Source organism: Entelurus aequoreus, linkage group LG26, assembly GCF_033978785.1.
Source record: "Entelurus aequoreus isolate RoL-2023_Sb linkage group LG26, RoL_Eaeq_v1.1, whole genome shotgun sequence".
NCBI classification, from domain to species: domain Eukaryota; kingdom Metazoa; phylum Chordata; class Actinopteri; order Syngnathiformes; family Syngnathidae; genus Entelurus; species Entelurus aequoreus.
In genome coordinates, this window is record NC_084756.1 from 40,101,825 (window position 1) to 40,107,931 (window position 6,107).

The window sequence follows — 6,107 nt, forward strand, 5'->3', positions numbered from 1 at the left end:
GACAGACCATTGCATCTTTCATCCAGTGCTACACAGATCTTTCTGGATTCTGAGTCATGGAGAAGGCAAAATAATTGTCAAAGGATCTGCGAGAAAAGGTAATTGAACTGCATAAAACAGGAAAAGGGTATAAAAAGATATCCAAGGAATTGAGAATGCCAATCAGCAGTGTTCAAACGCTGATTAAGAAGTGGAAAATGAGGGATTCATGTAGACCAGCAAAGATTTCAGCCACAACTGCCAGGAAAATTGTTCGAGATGCAAAGAAAAATCCACAATTAACTTCATCTGAAATACAGGACTCTCTGAAAAATTGTGGTGTGGTTGTTTCAAGATGCACAATAGGAGTCACTTGAAGAAGAATGGGCTACATGGTCGAGTGGCCAAAAAGTTCAATTTTGGTCTCATCACTCCAAATTACTTTGTTCCAGAAGTTTTGAGGCTTGTCTCTGTGCTGTTTGGCGTAATGTAAGCGGGATACTTTGTGACATTTGCGCAGAAATGGCTTTCTTCTGGCGACTCGACCAATTAGGTCCTGATGTTGAGCAACTCAAACATAAAGCTGGAACAACATGCGTTTAATCAATGTTGGGTTCTGATGTTGAGTTGACCATTGAATTTTGGACATGTACCAACCAATATTTTACAACACAAATACAACGTTGAAACAACATGCTTTTTGACAAAGTTTATTAAAAGTCAGGTTGAGACGTTGATTTGACCATTGAATTTGGGTCATTTCCCAACCAACAAAGTGGATTCAACTTTAGACATCGATTTTCAAATACAATTTTGCAACCTTGTTTCAAATTCAGTTAAAAAAAAAAACATGTATCAATGTTGTATCAATGTCTTGTGCCTGCGAGGATATATTTGTTAAAAATAAATATTTGTGTTTTTATATACTGTATCAACATTTCAGCCTTTTCTCATTACGTTATGCCTTTTTGCTCTTTTTCTACAATGTGCTATATAGGCCCATACCTTGCCTCCCTGCTGAAATAATTAAACCAGTGATGTTCAAAGTGTTGCCATATGACGAAAGAGTGTCTGTAAGATGTGTGTTCTTAGCACTTAGACTTAGACTTAGACTTCCTTTTTATTGTCATTCACATTTGAACTTTACAGCACAGATAAGAACGACATTTCGTTACATAAGCTCATGGTAGTGCAGGATAAAAAAGCAATAAGGTGCATATATAAATAAATAAATATAAATAATATATATATAATATATGACTTGACTTCTCTTTCACTTTTAATATGTACCTCTACTTGCTAAATATAGCTACCAGTGTTCATCACAGTGGGGGTGTAATTACTCAGATGTCACATATCAATCAGTCGAAGAATAAAAGTTGGCACTTTTGTATGCACAGTGAACCTCTAGTACTTTGTTGCATCACCAATGGCTTTTACAACAGCTTGCAGTCTCTGAGGCATGAACTTTTAACGAGTGACAAACATTTTGCGTCATCAATCTTGCGCCAACTTTCTCAGATTGATGTTATCAGATCAGCTTTGCAGGTTGGGGTCTTGTCATGAACCATTTTCTACAATTTCCACCATTGACCTCATGCACCCTTCTTCAAGGAAGGTTTTTACAGTTTTTGATCCATGGCATGATGCAATACAATCTTGAAAAAATGATGTCATCGTCCCCAAACATCGTTTCAATTGATGGTATTAGTCCAAAATGTGAATGTAAATTTGTGCATTTATTGAATATGTAATGACAGCCATCGCCCAGTGCCATTAATCTGACATGCAGCCCCATATCATCAATGACTGTTGAAATGTGCCTGTTTTCTTCAGGCAGTCGTCTTCATAAATCTCATTGGAACGGCACCAAACAAAAGTTCCATCATCATCACCTTGCCCAATGCAGATATGCGAATCATCAATGAATCTGACTTTCATCCGGTCATCCATAGTCTACAATTGATTTCCTTAAAGCTCATTGGAACCTTGTTTATTTTTAGTTTAACTGTTAATGACAGCTTTTTTTTTAAATTTTTAGCTTTTCTATATTTAAATCCCATTTCCCTTCGGCGGTTTCCTGCAGTTTGGTGACAGACAGTGACTCCAGTTTCCGTCCATTTGTTTTCAAGACATTAAAGTTTTCTGTCTCGACGCTTTGGTGTTTTCCTTGGTCTACAAGCATGTTAAGTTAAAGTTAAAGCACCAATGATTGTCACTCACACAAAAGGTGTGGTGAAATGTGTCCTCTGCATTTGACCCATCCCCTTGTTCACCCCCTGGGAGGTGAGGGGAGCAGTGAGCAGCAGCGGTGGCCGCGCCCGGGAATCATTTTTGGTGGTTTTTGGTGGCAAGCATGCTTGCCTTTTACAACCTTCTCATGTTGTTTGTTCTTGGTCCAGATTTTAGACACAGCTGACTGTAAACAATCAATATGTTTTGCAGCATTGTGTGAGGATTTACCTTCTTGAAGAAGTTTGATAATCCTCTCGTTTGTTTCAATTGACTCTTGTGTTAGAGCCATGATTCATATCAATCCACCTTGTGCAAGAGCTCTCCAATGTGTGAACACTCATCAACTGCAGACTATTGAACAGGTTTAATCTTATGCAGGCCTTAGCTTTGGAAATGAAAATTCACATGGTGAGTCCATAGTTATTTTCCTCATAATTAAGTGAGTCCATATTATTTTTTTACTCAGCTCGATCTAAAAAAAATTAAACTTCCTGACTACTACAATTTATATTCCTGATTTCTTTCAGTGTTTCCTGAATAAGCAGTCCAGTTGAAATTGATTTAATTCCCTGAAAATATCCACAAGCACTTTATGCCGTTGTTTATGACCATAACCACTAGGGGATCAGATGATTGGAAATGCTCCGACCACATTGAAGTGCATTCAAGTCTGCACGAGAGAGACTCGGCTTCTTGGGTGTGCGACTCACGAGATACGATGACCATAAATACATTCACCCAAAAAATCTCAGAAAACAAAATGTTTAATTTTGTGTGGACAGGTTTTTTTACCCGTAAAATGTAAAACAAAAAACAACAATTAGCTGTTTTGGGTTTTGCGGCTCCATACTTTTTTCTTTAGTGACAGAAATGACAAAAAGGCTCTTTTGATAGTAAAGGTTACAAAACCAGAAGCAATACATCTGGTACTATGGCTATCATTGTACTTATCTCACAGGATTTGCTGACATCGCATACAACGTCCCACATGTTGATGGTTTGAACTCAAGGATTTTGAACATTTTAGTATATTTTTCCGGAAAATGATCTGCCCCCAAACCTTCCGGGGCAAGTATTTTATGGTCTTCATGTGCTTTTATCGCAGTGGTTTCAACAACACATGTCAACTATTTGTGCAATCGCCCCAGGTTGGACTCTGTCTCATTGTAGGAACTAAAGATCCACAATTTTGCTGAAACAGAGATGAAACACTACAGCAGTTTTTAAATGTTCTTGATTTTTCACAAACTGGTGTGACTCTTTAAAATCCATTGGAGATGTTTGGCCATTTACATAAAACACACGGGTGACAGCTTTAAATGGGAATCGCAATAATAAGTGGAACTTTAGCCTATTACAATTTATTAGTAAGTTATTTGTTTCGGGTGTCGATTGTCACAAAATGTTTTGCTTACTTTGTATAAGCTCGTGCTGAACCCCGACTGACATTTTAACAATCCTTATTTTCATTCCTTTCTTTTTTTTTCGGAAGCAGCGCCGGTTTATCTTGACAAATACCAGCTGCAGAGAGTCACTTGAAACGAGTGGCCTTCCGGGCTTTCTGGAATGAACACAATGCACGTGTGTAGAAAACCTAAGTCAGGAAAGGTTGTGACATCCAGTTAAAACACCGGGTTTTCTCAAAGCATTGTCATCAATTTTCAAGTGATAAACCATGTGCATTAATCAAAATGTACAAATGATTCAAATCTATTACTCTTTTTAAAAAATAAAGGCAAACATATTGACTGAAACCATACTGCACTATACTTAATAGTATGGTTTTTGACTATGTTTGCTTTCAAGGGTGTTATTATTGTGTGCTTGCTATTTAGTTTAGTTTATTAGTTTATTATTCTTCTTCGGTCAATGGTCAACAAAATAAACAAACAGTTGTACATTCATAGATTGAAAAAGAAAATGTTGCGGACCGAAAGGGTTTAGGCTGAAGTTGAACACTTATTGCGCCTAACCCTATAAACAATGTCAAGTACAAGATGAACTTCCGAAAATTATAAAATGTCCTTTGTACAACATATTATAAATGCACATTATACACAACATAAACACAGTTAAATTATATACACAGTAAAGGCATGTGAAATATCCTTTAACACGTGTTAAACCTTTGCACCAATTATATACTATATACAAACAATTATACTTCCATTATTATTTATATCTCACATTTAGTTTTTAACTAACATTGATCATAGTATTAACTACAGTGTTGATTCAAGAGTGATATATTTTTTCAAGACATTGGTCTTAAAGTGTTTTTTAAATGTAGTGACAGTGTCATCACCAGGAAAGATGAGGTCACCTACCTAGGTTCCATTCTAGAGGCTAACCTTTCCTGTGATAAAATGGCAACCGAGGTAATCAAAAAGGTTAACCAACGAACGAGATTTCTCTACAGAATTTCCTCTCTGGTCAACAAAAGCACCTTGAGGATTCTGGCGGGAACTCTCGTTCAACCCTTTTTCGATTACGCATGCACCTCCTGGTACCCTAGCACCTCCAAAACCCTCAAATCTAAACTCCAAACATCTCAGAACAAGCTAGTCAGGTTACTTCTAGACCTCCACCCCAGAGCCCACCTCACTCCTACCCACTTCTCTAAAGTGGGCTGGCTCAAGGTGGAGGACAGAGTTAAACAACTTGCACTGAGCCTAGTCTATAAAATCCGCTACACCTCCCTGATACTGAAGTACATGTCAAACTACTTCCTTAACGTAAATGACCGCCAAAACCACAACACCAGGGGGTGCTCCACTAACCATGTTAAACCCAGATTCCGAACTAACAAAGGTCTTAACTCATTCTCTTTCTATGCCACATCAATGTGGAATGCGCTCCAACAGGTATAAAAGAAAGGGCATCTCTATCCTCCTTCAAAACCGCAATAAAAGTTCACCTCCAGGCAGCTACAACCCTAAACTAACACCCTCCCCGGATTGCTAATAATCAAATGTAAACAATCAAATGCAGATTATTTTTCTTATGCCTTCTGATCTCTCTCTCTCTCTCTCTCTCTATGTCCACTACTTGATGTCCATATCCCCCCCTCCCTCCACACCCCTGATTGTAAATAATGTAAATAATTCAATGTGATTATCTTGTGTGATGACTGTATTATGATGATAGTATATATGATAGTATATATCTGTATCATGAATCAATTTAAGTGGACCCCGACTTAAACAAGTTGAAAAACTTATTCGGGTGTTACCATTTAGTGGTCAATTGTACGGAATATGTACTTCACTGTGCAACCTACTAATAAAAGTCTCAATCAATCAATCAATCAATGGAACTGGAACATTTTAAGGAATCATCCAAGCTGTTCCACAGTTGAAATTTCAGTTCCTCATTTCTATTACAATTCCCGGTGATTCTCGATTACGATTCTTTTAAGAGGCATGGTCAAAAACGTACTATTCTCACCGTGCTATTTTCAAGCAGTGCATAGATATCAATCCTTTGAACTTGAACATATAGGTTATGGAGTTTCATTCCACTGGAGTATACTTTTACAACATTTTCACTTTATTTTTGAAAAGTTCATAAAAATATACCGTATTTTCCGGACTATAAGGCGCACTTAAAATCCTTTTTTTTCCTCAAAAGTCGACAGGAAAATACGACCCGGTGCGCCTAATGTACGGAATAATTCTGGTTTTGCTTACCGACCTTGAAGCAATTTTATTTGGTACACGGTGTAATAAAAAGTGTGACCAGTAGATGGCAGTCAAACATAAGAGATACGTGTGGACTGCAATATGATGGCAATATGACTCAAGTAAACAACACCAGCATTTTATATGTTCTATTGAAAATATACAACATTACACATGGCGCTCAAAAATCAATCAAAAATGTTTCAGTACGAC

The 6,107-nt window shown here is 37.4% G+C and overlaps 1 long non-coding RNA gene across 1 annotated transcript in view; it reads left to right on the forward strand.

Annotated features, from left to right (window-relative positions):
• LOC133643537 (uncharacterized) overlaps positions 1-5,166 on the forward strand; it is a 264,818-nt gene extending 259,652 nt beyond the window's left edge. Inside the window, exon 3 of the long non-coding RNA XR_009824707.1 lies at positions 5,079-5,166. This is a non-coding gene — a long non-coding RNA (uncharacterized LOC133643537). The remainder of the gene's footprint in view (positions 1-5,078) is intronic.
• The last annotated feature ends 941 nt before the right edge of the window (positions 5,167-6,107 follow it).